Here is a 14,280-nt window from a genome sequence, read left to right as displayed (position 1 = left end):
ACTCCATATGACTAAGTCTAGTGGATGCTTTTTTCACCTCCAACATTTGACACTTGTTCACTCCTTATTAGCTTCTTGGTCATTACTTTGAAAACATGTCTGTTTCTTCTTTATGCTTAAGCAATGTATGTCATCAGGGACCCTTTGTTATACACTGTGCTACCCTAAGCACTCTCCCAATTACCACTTTGTACTCAGATGATTCCCAAGTCTCTATCCACCAGCCCATGCTTTTTTAATAAGTTCTTTAACCAACTGCAGCAATATTTCCACTTGTATTTTGTTTTATTCAATCCAAATTCATTGTCAAAAACTGAACTTACCTCCTTCCTTCCCCCTTTATTCTGTTAAAAAAAAATGGCTATTTGCCCAGGTAATACCCTTTGAACCTCCTATTATTATTTCTTCTCACTCATTTTTTGTATGCATTAGATGCCACTAAATCCTTTCTATTCACTTACCTTTCATCTCCATCTCCTCTGATGCCATTGTGATGTATTAGTTTAAAACCCCCATCACTTTTCACATGACATCTTTACGAGCCTTCATTCTTGTTGATTCTAGTTTATTTTTTCAAATTACTACCAGAACAAATTGCCCAAAGAACCAATCTGTTCATTACTTCTTTGTCCTATGGAATCTGCCCTGTTTACCTCTCTTCTAAATTCATTTCTACACACACCCTCTGTTACTGTGCTTCAGTCATTGATTTTCACTTTACATGTACCAGGCTACTAGGCTATGCTATCTCTTCAGAGGCCCTCTTATTCTCTCACAATAACCTGTTCTGTTCTTTTGTAGGACTTTGTAATGTGCAATATATTTATGAGAACAGGGGCCTTACTTTCCTTTACCTCTCTTTACCTAGCAACTAGAACAATACTCTGCATATAGTAAACATTTAATAAATAACTACTGAATGAATGTTGGTTTGTGCCTTTGTTCCTTAATAAATATTATTGTCCTTTTCTAATTTTTGTTTTTCATTTAGTACTAGGAATTGAACTCAGGAGGACTTTACCACTGGGCTGTTTAAAGTCCTTTCTACTTATTTCTGTTTCAAGATAGGGTCTCCCTAAGTTGCTGAGGGTCTCACTAAATTGCCAAGCTGGCCTCAAACTTGTGATCCTTCTACCCCAGACTCCTGAGTGGCTTGGATTATAGGTGTGTGTCACCCACACCTGGCCCTTTCTGTTATGTTTGTACTGCTATAACCCTCACCTATTACCTCTTTCAAAATTCAGCTTATCCCCAAACTCTTCTAAGAAGTCTTGTAGGTCACTCTTCTACTCTGATCTAGAGACGCCTTTTCCTAGAACTCTGACAGCATTTAGAATATATAATGGCTCTCAAAGGTGTGGTTTCTGAATTAGCAGCATCAGTACAACAGGATAGTTTGTTAGAACTACACATCATTGAACCCTACCCCAGACATCTTTAACTCAAAAACTGGGAGTGGTGCTAACAAACTGCATTTCAACAAGCCCTCCAGGTGATTGTGATACCTGCTGATAATAAAGTTGGAGAACCACAAGAGTATAGTAACACATATCTCCAGGACAGTGCCTAGAACAAGATTATTACAAAGACTGAAAATCCATTGTCTTGAAGCCTCATCCATCCAAGTTCTTGTAAGGATGGGAACAACTAATTCAAGTTCCTGACAGCCTTTCCATATTTGAGGATAGTCATTATCTCTACCCGACCCCAGCCCTCATCCTCAACTCCTGAATTAATATCATTAATTAATATCATTATTCTTTCTCATGTGCTATGACTTTGAACTCCTTCACCTTACTCATTGAGCAGATTCCAATTTCATAGCCATCTTAAATATATATGCAGATCATTATTTTGGTTTTCAACTTCTGAATAAAGGAACTGTCAGCATAATCACCCCAACAAGACAGAATTCACAAAAGAATAGAGTTAGCATTCCATTTGTATAGTTGGAGGAGTACAGTGGAAACCAAAGATATGCCAAAGCTCTGTGTAGTCTCTGTTTCATTGCTGATTAACTTATCTGCCAAATAATAGATGTTTGCTTCATATATATGCAACTATTTTCAAAACTTTAAAAATATATTTCTTGGGGCTGGGGAGGTAGCTCAGTCGGTAGAGTGCTTGCCTTGTAAGCACAAGGCCCTGAGTTCCATCCCCAGCACACACACACACACAATATATATATAATATATATATATATATATATATATATTATATATAATGTATATATATTATTTTTGTTAAAAATAATGCATGCACATTGGTTTAAAAAAAACCTAAAATAATAGAAAATCATCTTTCACCCAAAGACGACCACTGTTAAGATTTGACTGAATTTATTTTGAGGCAACTTTCTGTACATATTTATTTATGCATATATAAAAATATGTATACCTTTACCTAAGTGAGGTCATACTCCATGTACTGCTTTATAACTTTCTTTTCTTAATATTGAGAACATTTGACATGATGATAAACACCAATTTGTATCTTTTGTCCATTAGTATTATTTTTATTACTCTTTTACAAAGGAAGAAACTGACACAGAGAAATAAAATAATTTGGCCAGTGACACAATTAGTCTATGGTGAAGATGGGATTCTCCTATCCAACTTTTGCAATATCACAATACACATGTATCTTTTTTAATGGATATGAAGGTTAGCATTATATAGAATATTAATGATTTTTAAGAGCTACATTTATTGAGGACATTATTTCTTTGTGTTGCAAATTTTGACCATCTTATTACTAGTCTTTCAACCTTATTTATAACTGGTTTCTTTATAGAAATTATTAAGCTTTAGGATATAAACTTCATTAATTTTATAATTCTTGATTTTCCTGATAGGCTTAGAATGACCTCCCTTTTACAAGATAATAAAAATACCTACATGATGTTGCTTAATGTTTTTACAGTTTTATTCTTTATATTAAATCTTTGTTCTATCTTGAATTAAGGTGTAAAGAATGCCAAATTTCTTTAGATTATTTCTTTCCTTGCTACATTTCTTATGTTTATCCCAGCATACTTATTTACTGGAAGAAACATAAGAAATTTGGCATATGCTTTGCATTTCTATGCATGTGTACATATAATCATTTCAAAACCTCTAATGCAAGCACTTAACGTGTGTAGACATTTGGTATACCCAGCAGTGTTATCGATTGCTATATAACAGCACCACCATAAACTTAACAGCCTAAAACAGCATGCCTTTCTTACCTCTCAATTTCTGTGGGTCAAGAATCAAGACAAATTTGCTGGGTACTTTGCTCCAGGGTCTCACAAGGTTTAATCAATGTTGTGTTTGAAGTTATGGTTGTATCTGAAGTTGGACTGGGGAAGAATGTGCTTTCAAGCTCATGTGGTTGATGGCAGCATTTACCTCCCTGAGGATTGTTGGACTGAGGGTGTCAGTTTTAGCTGGCTAACAGAGGTCAACTTCAATTTCTTGGCTCCTGAGTTGTCCCCAAACGTGTCTTCAAAGCAAGCAAGACAGATGTTGTGAGCTTAAGTATTGTAATCATGTGTATGTAGTCACATACTCTGTCACCTTTGCCATATTCTGTTGGTTAAAGGAAAGTCACAGGTTCTTCTCATACTAAGAGGAGATCACAGAAGATGGTACATACCAGGAGGCAGAGGTCATGGGAGGCCAACTTAAACTTTTTCTGCCACATTCACATAGTATGAGAAATATACCATATCACATTAAAACAAGTGCCTGAGAAAAGAAATTAACTTCCTTAGGCTTAAAACTCCCTGTCCTTATTTTCCTATTGAAGTTAGATTGAAAAAGAAAAGTGTAATGCCTTTTTTTTGGGGGGGGGTGTATTGAGAATTGAACCAAGGGGTGCTTTACACTTTTGGGACAGGCTCTCATTAAGTTGCTGAGGCTGACCTTGAGCTTGTGATCTTCCTCCTACTTCAGTCTCCTGAGTTTCTGGAATTATAAGCATGAGCCACCATGCCCAGCATGTCTTTGTGTTTTCTAATGTTCATGAGAAGAAAAGCAGTACCTTTTCCAACGGGCTAAAATTGTATAATACTGTACAGTTCGGAGCATTTATAATTGCCCTTTGGTCAGTCCCTGTACTCAGTAGAAAAGTCTTTTCTACTTTTTAGAAAAATAGAAATCTCCAAATCTCAAATCTATTTCTACATGTTCTGAGTTCCTTAATTCTAGTGGTGGTTCTCTTCTGAACACCAAATTGTCATAACCTTTTAAATATCAAGCAAAGCATTATTTTAGTCTTCAAACTACAACTGTGGATGAAGGACTCATCTCCTTGACTTTAAAAATTCATAGAAGTCACAGTATGCATGATTATAAGTATTTGCAAGTTTGTTTCCTCTCCATACAGGTTTTTTTTTTTTCTTCTGTAGCCTAGTGTTTCTGGACCTGTCAGCAAAAATCACTTTTTCATTCATACATACAGAAATGTGAGAATTCTCTCAGATTTGATATTAGTCTCTTATCTTTCCTGTGCATCATGAGAGTTTCTATTTTGTTCCTAAGGACAAGTCAATTGAGGATTGAAAAAAATTGATTTCTTGGCACATAGTATATTTGGTATAGAAGGCAATAGAAACCAAGAGCAAATTTCAGAGTTTTAAAATACCTTATCCCAAGTTTGTACATTAATAAACATTACCTTTTCAAGATAAAATTGCCAGTTGTGATACTGCTGAGTAATTCCTGTGAGTACCTTTTGCCGACAGACTTATTCACACCTCATCAAAGGCATGTGCAGTGCTGGCTTTGCATGTTTGCTTTGCAGTTCTTTTCTGGGACATATTTAATATTCTAACTGATCTAGGTTCATGGCATTTTAACGTGAACTTTCCTGTGTTTCTGCTGTGTCTAGTATCTAAACCATCCACATTTAGGAACATATCTAAACCATTCCTAAAAGATTCCTAACACCTGCTTAAAAAAAGTGTGTCTGGGAAATATTAGTATAATAGCTATTTCCAATGCCTTTTTTCCTAATACTATTTAATTAATCTACCATTGCATTTTAAAATATTTGTTTACTGAGCATGTTTTCTCATTTGTGAGATAGTTGCTGCTATGTGGGTGGTATTGAGATTGGGAGATGGCTAATGGACAGAATAGAGAAAGAAGAAAATAATGTGCAGAGTTCACTGAAATTTCCAACTTCCCAGGTATTTTTTCTTTGCTGTGTTTTTCTAAAGTTGTATCTGCATCCTCTCTGGTTTGCAGAGACACTTTGTACATATAAAATCTGAAGATGTGAGATGATAGATATGTTAATCTGCTTCACTATAGTAACCATTTTATTATCTTCCCATATCCCATAACATTTGTACACCTCATATACATATATACACATGACAGGATTTATTGTATATAAACTAAAGAACAGAGATCCAGTAACTAAGGTGAAGGAATGGAAGGTAAAAAATGGAGTTAGAATATTTTGATGGGTGGAAATAAAGAGCTATATGAAGAAGCTCGAATGAAATATGAATTCTGGAATTAGGGCCTATAGAACAAATTGAGATATAAAAGACTCCCTCTTTCTCCCCCTTTTAAAGTTATTCCTTTCCAAGTGAACAACAGCACTGCTTTGTTGGTTACAAAAGGCAGCTGGGGCCCAGGACCAGAGCAGCTGCAGGCTCTGGTCCAAAGAGCGGACTGTGAAAGAGGCAGCAGGAGGGATAGAACAGAGCCTGCACATTCAGTGCAGAGTGAGGTGATCTGAGAATCAGAATGGAAGCGCAAGGTACAGGATGAAATTAGACCAGCTAAGGCCTGTCAGGAGGGAGGGAGCACTCCATGGCCTGACTTGGGAGAAGAGTACATTGGTACAAAATAAGTGGGGAAAGAATGGATACCATTCTAGGTTCCTAGAGAATTCTTCTTAACTTCATGTTTGAAATAGATCTTTAGACTGAAATTACTAAACAAATAGTAGTGTTTGTTAATCTGGGAAGTTGAGTTCAGGAGTGGATCTAGGTTTCATAGGCCTTGAAGTTTAGACAATTGTGGTGGGCTCTCTATGAATAATAGCACGAACTTAAGAATTTGAAACTAGGAACAGTAGATCAGAAGGCACACATGTGAGTAAGGGGCCTTGGAGCTTATGCTTTATTAACTTCAAGGTAAATGGGACTTCTGTTGAGTGAAGTAGAAGGATCTGCTAAATACTGTGTTACTTGGTAGCTTTGAAATCTTGAACAATTTAGTTTTCCTCTCTGAAGCTCAATTTCTTATCTATGACGTAGGGATGGATAATGCCAGTATTTATGGGTTATTACTGAAGACTGAAAGTGAGAGAATGTATGTGAAGGTGCCTAGCACAGTCCCATACTAATATTGATGACACTATGTGGTGCTGACTTTCAGTAAGTATGGTTATTGATGGAAATTGATTATCAATCATCTAGGTCAGTATTGTTTAGAGTTCTAATCTGGAGGTTGTTGGGGCAGGCCCCAAATGGCTATGGGTAGGCTCCCTTGTCGAGACTTCTATGTTATGTTTTCAGTGTGTAGCCAGGGCTGGGAACTAGCTATGTTATGGTTAGTCAAGGCCAGAAACACTGTGATTCAATGTTTATGGCTTAAGGTCATAAGCATTAACTTGTGAGTATGTGCCCCCCCGACCCTTATGTAACCTTTTGGCAATGCCTTCTTTGTTTGAGCTGTATATAAAAAGGGCCTGTGAAAATGACTTGGGGGGCTTGGCTAATGGCTATGACTGTCTCTGAATAAAGTATGACCAATATTCTTGCTGTGCCTCGAATCTTCTTGCACCTGCCAAACCCTGAATTTGTTTCCTGGGTCAGAGCCCCTTCACGACAGAGGTCAAGAGAAAATAACCTTTAACTTGATTAAATCTTTCAATTATCTTCTAAGTGTTCCTAGATTTATCTGTATTCACAAGATAACATTACACTGTCTTCAAGAACTTCTAATATAGTGGTATTAGATCTGAGCTATAATTATGATTATGGGAAATGGGAAAATAATAACTCTTGGAAATGACTATGTTGCTTGGAGAAAGAATTGTGGGTAGAGGGAATAGAAAGGGGAGGATTAGATCAGCTCTCTCTCTTCTCTGTCAGAGTCTGAGAATCAGGAGGTATGGAAGACCCAGAGTTGAAGGGAAACCTATGCTCTTAAGATTTCATCTTGCTCCAGTCAGAATGGCAGTTATCAAAAATACAAGCAAGGATGTGGGAAAAAAGGTACACTCATACATTGCTGGTAGGAGTGCAGATTTGTGCAACCACTTTGGAAAGCACTGGAGATTCCTAGAAAACTTGGAATGGAACCACCCTTTGACCCAGCTATCCCACTCCTTGGTTTATACCAAAGGACTTAAAATCAGTATACTACAGTGATGCAGCCACATCAATGTTTATAGCAGCTCAATTCACGGTAGCAAAACTATGGAACCAACCTAGATGCCCTTCAACAGATGAATGAATAAAGAAAATGTGGTACATATACACAATGGAATATTGACCTTAAAGAAGAATGAAATTATGGCATTTGCAGGTAAATGGATGAAACTGGAGAAGATAATGCTAGTGAAGTAAGCCAATCCCAATAACCAGAGGCCAAATGTTTTCTCTGATAAGCAGATGCTGAACCATAGTGGGGTGTGGGTAGGGAAGAATGAAGGAACTTTGGATTGTACAGAGGGGAGTGAGGGGAGGGGTGGGGCAGGTGGAGATGGGAAAGATGGTAGATTGAGACAGACATTATTAGCCTATACACATGTATAAAAAGGTTTTTTAAAAATCAGTGTCAAAAAGATAATGGAAAAAAAAAAAAAGGAAACCTAGAGATGATCCAGTCTTACTTTCTCATTTTACATATGAGAAACTGGGGCCTAGAAAGTGAAATGAGTCACCCAAGGTTATGTGTTCATTTAGGGCTATGTCTAGGATTAGAATTTTAGAATTTTGCTTTCCAATTTTCCTTTTATTTTTCACACCAAAATTTACTTTCATATTATTCTCCATGCCCTTTTCTTTCAATCCCCACCCCACTTTGGCCATCTTGAAAAACACATGGAAGGTCACCCTATTCTAATTAACTATTGACCTTCTTAAGTCTTCTTTAGTCTCCTAGTGTGTAGGTAGAGTTCTCTCAGTTGCTGAATTTCTTGACTGGTGGAAACCAAGAATTCAGTTGGCAATGCAGAGCCATTGCTAAAGCCAAGACGCCATTAGTCAGTCAACAAGAAAGCAACATGAAGGAAGCCTGAGGAAGTTTTGACACTGCAGCTGGACAGAGATGTTAAGAACCTGGAGACCATCCAGAGAAGAGCAATTAAAACACTGGGGGGTGGGGGTGAGAAATAAGAACTCTTAGGAAGATGAAAGGATTTGGGAGTATTTATTTTGGAGAAGAGGCAGCTGAGGTGGCTTTGAAAAAGAAACCAGCTGTAGAACATCTTCCTGAGGCTACAGAGAGAAATTAGCTAAGGCAGCAAGAAGCTTTAGGCTGCAGAGGTTTTCAAACTTAGCCACCCATTAGAGCTATCCAGGGAGCTTTTTTTTTAAAAAAAGTCTCAGTGTCCAAACTGCAACTTCGGGTAATTACTTCAAAGCTATTGGCTAATGACTTTTAGAGGAGTTTTTACATTCAATCAGAATGAGACACCTGGTGATCCTGTGCCCCCTTCTAATCAGAATACTTGATCATGTGCTATCTGGCTCATCAGATACTTTGTACTTAATGTTGGGTATGCAGGGATAAGTAACATGGAACTATTGCAATGTAGGGCTCCATTCTGTCTAGCATATCTTATTTCTGGCTCCTGCTCTCATGTTGGGCTGAGCACCAAGTCTTCAATACATGGGTATTTGGGAAACATACAAGAGCCAAGCTATAGAAGTCAGAGTGGGATGTATGATCTTCCTACTTGGAAATGGTTGCAGTGCATGCTCAACTCTTAACTTCTTGGGGTATTTAGGACAGGGCTTCTTTAGAAGCAGATTTTGGTATGGTAGCCTTCTTTAGCTGCGGTAGTTCTTAGTCCTAGTTATACATCAGAATTTTAAAATTATGTAGCTTTCTGGAGCCCACTCAGATATAGAATCCAAATCTCTTAGGTGGGGCCCAGACCCACTTAATGTACATTTAATATATAGTAAATAAATGTATGCTTAAATTATATGTAATATGTATAAATAGATATAGATATAAATTTATCTATCTATCTATCTATCTATCTATAGCTTTAGAAGTGATTCTGACATACTGTTGGTGTTGGGAATCATGAGTAGGAAAGGGTCATATACTGATTTTCTAGGTAAGTTGCTCCACTCACTAACATCTACTCTGAAAGGTGCTGCAGATTTTTCTATTTTTTTTTATTTGTTCTTTTTAGATATACATGACAGTAGAATGTTTTTTGACATATTACATGTACTTGGAGTATAGCTTATTCTAATTAGGATCCCATTCTTGTGGTTTACGTGATTTGGAGTTTCACTGGTGATGTATTCACATATGAACGTAAGAAAAGTTAAGTCCAATTCATTCTGTCTTTCCTATTCCCATCCCCTTGCCCCTCACCCCAAGCCAGCATTGCAGATTTGACAGGGTTTACTTTGTCTTAAAAAACATTATGAGTGGAATGCTTAGGAAGAAATGTATATTCACCTTTATTTTTCTCCTTTCATAGTATGCACACTCATGATAACCTAAGGCAGAAATCTAACACCAATCAATCAGCAAACACGTATTAAGCATCTCCTTATGTGTTCAATATGATTGTATCCCTTGGAAATAGATAATACTGAGATTTCTTCTTAAGAAGTTCACAGGGAATATTACTCAGCCATAAAGAATGATAAAATTATGGCATTTGCAAGCAAATGGATGAAACTGGAGAACATCATGCTAAGTGAGATAAGCCAATCTCAAAAAACCAAAGGACGAATGAGATCGCTAATAAGTGGATGATGACACATAATGGGGGGTGGGAGGGGTTAGTATTAGAGTTAGAGTTAGGGTTAGGGAGGGGGGCAAGAATGGAGGAAGGAAGTACTGTGTAGAGGGAAAAGAGGGGTGGGAGGGGAGGGGGGAAGGGAAAAAAATAACAATGAATCAAACAACATTACCCTATGTAAATTTATGATTACACAAATGGTATGCCTTTACGCCATGTACAAACAGAGAAACAACATGTATCCCATTTGTTTACAATAATAAAAAAAAATGTTAAAAAAAAAAAAAAAAAGTTCACAGGGCTGGGGGTATAGCTCAGTTGGTAGAGTGTTTGCCCCTCAAGCATGAGGCCCTGGGTTCAATCCCCAGTACCGCAAAAAAAAAAAAAAAAAAAAAAAAAAAAGATTCACAAACTCCTGCATTTTAATGCAGGAGAAAAACACAAGAAAGACTAAATGTGTTTTGTACAGATTTTCACAGAAATTCCCTTGAAAGGGAAGTCAGCAAGGACTGAAATGACTGGCGAAGACTTCATGGAAAGTGTGGAGTTTGAACTGGGTCTTTAAGAACAGTAGGATTCAAAAGAAAGCAAATGAAGGACGGCATACCAGGTGAGACAGGAACAAATAGGACATCTTTGGGAAACCTTGAGGAAAAGAGTTTGGCTAGAGAGAAGGAAGATGTGGGAGAGTAGAAGGAAGTCAAGTCCAGAGGGGTAGAAGGGGCCAGTTATTGTGCTTGGTCATTAGCCATAATCTAAAATCCTTAACAAAGTAGGCAATTTACTGGGACAGGTGAGATAGTGTAAAAGAAGGATCAGCAACATGTCACTGAAATCTTTTCATTCCCCACTTGACAAAGGCCCACTGAAACAGGCTTCCTTCAGACTCCTAGTTGATGCTTTGGGACTTCTGATTCTCAATATTAAAAAATTTAATCTGGGTTGGGGTTGTGGCTCAGTGGTAGGTGCTTGCCTAGCATGTGTGAGGCGCTGGGTTTGATTTTCAGCACTACATATACATATAAAAAATATTTTTTTTAATTTAATCTTATGAAAGAATTGGGAGGAAAATGGCCCGATGATGTCAATCTAGGCTAGGAAAATATACCATTTTTTAAAATTGAGTAAGTAGGAGTAAAATATAAGAGTAAGGAAAGTTGGGGTTGGACTTATTTTGAAGGATAGAAAATATAGGGAAGAGGAAGTAGAAACCTATGGCCAAGGCTTAAGAATAAGCAAGCCTTAAGGATCCTTCCTCTTCCTTCTATTTTCTCAGTTCATTTCTCCTTCTCTTTCTCTCTCTTTTTTCTCATATTGGGGATTGAACCCAGGGGCACTTAACCACTGAGCCACATCCCTTTTTTATATTTCATTTTTTTCTCTCTCTCTGTGGCTACTATGGTTGAGAAAGAATAGAAGTCCCTGACAGTTGAGACCTGGACACTATCAGTGAGGCCTTGGTATTGCCAGCAGCTGGGCCCACATAACTGGGTCTTGTGCTCTATTGGACACAAACATCAGACAAGGCCACTTTGTTAGCAGGATAGATCAAGACACAAATAACACTACTCTGTGATCATTTCTGAACAAAGACAAAAAAAATGAACTTTGTCCAAATCACAAAAAGTGTCCAAACACCCCCTTAGGCTAACATGAATGACTGCTACTTTTATTTTTTACCAATCGAAGTTTTTAACTTCACTTAATTCTTCTTGCTTCTAGGTAAGATTCATTAAGAAATCCAATCATAGCTGGGCATGGCAGTGCACATCTATAATCCTGGTGGCTCTGGAGGCTGAGGCAGGAGGATCTCAAGTTCCAAGCCAGCCTCAGCAACTTAGAGAGTGAGACCTTGTTTCAAAATAAAAAAATAAAAAGGGCTGGGGATGTGGCTAAGTGGTTAAATGTCCCTGGGTTCAATCCCTGGTACCTAAACACAACAAACCCAAACATAAAACTAGCCGTGCTTCCTAAAAACATTCAATCTAGAGCAAAACCCTGCTTACTGAACCCTCCTTGGAATTGTCTAACATAAGCTCATCTTGTAATTAATTCATACCAACACCCTGTTACTGTGTGGTTCCTTTCTTGTGCATCCTTCGTCATTGCAATGAGCAATAAACCCAACTTGATTAACTATAGGCATGTCCCCGTGGTCTTTGATTCATGGATATTAGCTCCGCATAATTTGAATATACCCTATTTTCCTCTGGTTTGGAGAAACCAGAGCAGATGAGATCCTGTTATGGTTTGAATCTTAAATGTCCCTAAAGGCTCATGTGTTAAAGGCTTGGTCCCTAGTTGATAGTGCTATTGGGAGGTAATGGAAATTTTAGGAGGTAGGGCCTAGTTGCAGGAAGTTGGTCATTGGGAGTGTGCCCTTGAAGGGTATATTGGGATTCCAGCTCCTTCCTCTCTTTGCTTCCCAGCTGCCATGAGGTGAACAGCTTTACTCTGCCATTTGCTCCCCACCATGATGTTCTGCCTTGTCACAGACACAAAGCCAAGTGGTCAAGAGACCATGGACTGAAACCTCTGAAAATGTGAGCTTTTAAAATTGATTTTCTCTGGTATTTTCTCACAGCAATAGCTGATTAACAGACTAAAGTACTCATGTTCCTACTTCTAAGTCTTCTCTCCCTCTGGACTGGAAAAGACCCATGAGCAGTGAGAGATAAGACTCAAGCTACACTTTGTGTTCCACATCAGTCAGCTAAGTGATCCAGCACATCAATATATTTTCTCACTCATCACAAATGAACTCCTAAGGTGATGCTCAAAAATGTTTAGGATAAAAGGCTGTCCAGCAACTGAAGTTGCTCTTTTGCAATGTTGTCACCCTGCCCTAATCCTTTACCCTGGCTCAGTAGTGCAGGGCGTGGGAGCTGTACTGAGATTTCCCCATTCACTCAGAGCCCCTGCTCACTGTTAATCAGCCAAGAACTTCCTGCTGAGACTAGTTACATAAATGTTGCAAACTCTGTACTCTGAGAATCAGACAAGAAATCAGAGAAACAGGGATTGGAAGAAACAATTAGGAAATAATTACAATTACTTTTATGAAATTAAAGAGGAGGGCAGAGTGGTGGGGGGAGGATAGCAGAATACATTGGTATAGGAAAGAGTCTTCTCATTCAATTTTTAAACTATTCTTCAAGACTGATGAAATTTTTATTGAAAGAAACATTTTTCTTGCATTTTCTCTATTCACCTCCTTCCCAAAGTAAACGCAGCTCTAGAGTTTTAGTCTTTTTCTTATCTTTCCCCCATGACAGTTAAAGGTAGCATGGCATTTATAAGCCATGAACTTTAGAAATCCTACAAACCTGAATTCAAATCCTGGCTCTGTGTGATATTGAACATGTCATTTAATTCTCTCCAAGCCTCTGTAAGTCATCTCTATGACTAAGATGGTCATAATAGTAAAACATAATCTTTTTTTTTTTTTGGTACTGGGTATTGAACTCAGGGGCACTCAACCACTGAGTCACATCCCCAGCCCTATTTTGTATTTTTATTTAGAGACAGGGTCCCTCTGAGTTGCTTAGCGCCTGGCTTTTGTTGAGGCAAAATCCTCCTGCTTAAGAACAGCAACAAAACCCCTTCAAACCTTAAATTTTAAACTAATTTTGGACTTACAGAAAACTTGCAGAAATAATAGTTTCCACATATCCTTTATCCACCTTTCCCTAATGTTAACATTTTATATACTCATAGTGCATTATTAGAACTAGGGTATTAATATTGGTAGAGTACTATTAAAGGACTTATTCATATTTCACCAGTTTTTACACTGATGTCCATTTCTATTCCAGGCTCCTTTCTACAATCTTATGTAGGATTCCCATGTTGCCTTCAGTTGTTAATTTTCCTTAGTCTTCTGCAGCCTGAACAGATTCTGAGTTTTCCATTGTCATTCATAACTTGGACAGTGAAGAGCAACAATCAATTATTTGTTGACTGTCCCTCACTTTGGGTTTGTCATGTTTTCTGATGATTGAACTGCATTTTTGGCAAGGATACCACATCAATGTTGCTGTGTCTTTTGTACATCATATCACATGATTCATGATATGGATATTGATATGTCTTATTACTGGTATTGTTTTTTTTTCCAGAAAAGCTGACCTTAGTCACTTTGTTTTTCTATTATAAAGTTACTATAGTTCCCTTTGTAGTTAATAAATATCTTGGGGGAGATGCTTTGAAACAAGTTCTGTTCCTCCTCAAACTAAAACTTAATAATTTTAATATTAATTAGTGAATCTTATCTGCAACAATTATTATAGTGCTGTTTGCCTAACGGTGATTTTCTAGTTCTATTTTTTCTTCTACATT

At 37.6% G+C, this 14,280-nt stretch overlaps 1 non-coding gene across 1 annotated transcript; it reads left to right on the top strand.

Annotated features, from left to right (window-relative positions):
- The first annotated feature begins 10,244 nt into the window (after positions 1-10,244).
- Positions 10,245-10,318, top strand: Trnae-cuc (transfer RNA glutamic acid (anticodon CUC)). Its single transcript has one exon. It is a non-coding gene; the product is annotated as a tRNA-Glu (tRNA).
- Positions 10,319-14,280: the final 3,962 nt, after the last annotated feature.

Source organism: Sciurus carolinensis, chromosome 4 (assembly GCF_902686445.1).
Source record: "Sciurus carolinensis chromosome 4, mSciCar1.2, whole genome shotgun sequence".
In the NCBI taxonomy this organism is placed as follows: Eukaryota; Metazoa; Chordata; class Mammalia; order Rodentia; family Sciuridae; genus Sciurus; species Sciurus carolinensis.
Note: the sequence above shows the minus strand (reverse complement) of the source record. Positions and strands in the feature narration are given on the sequence as shown.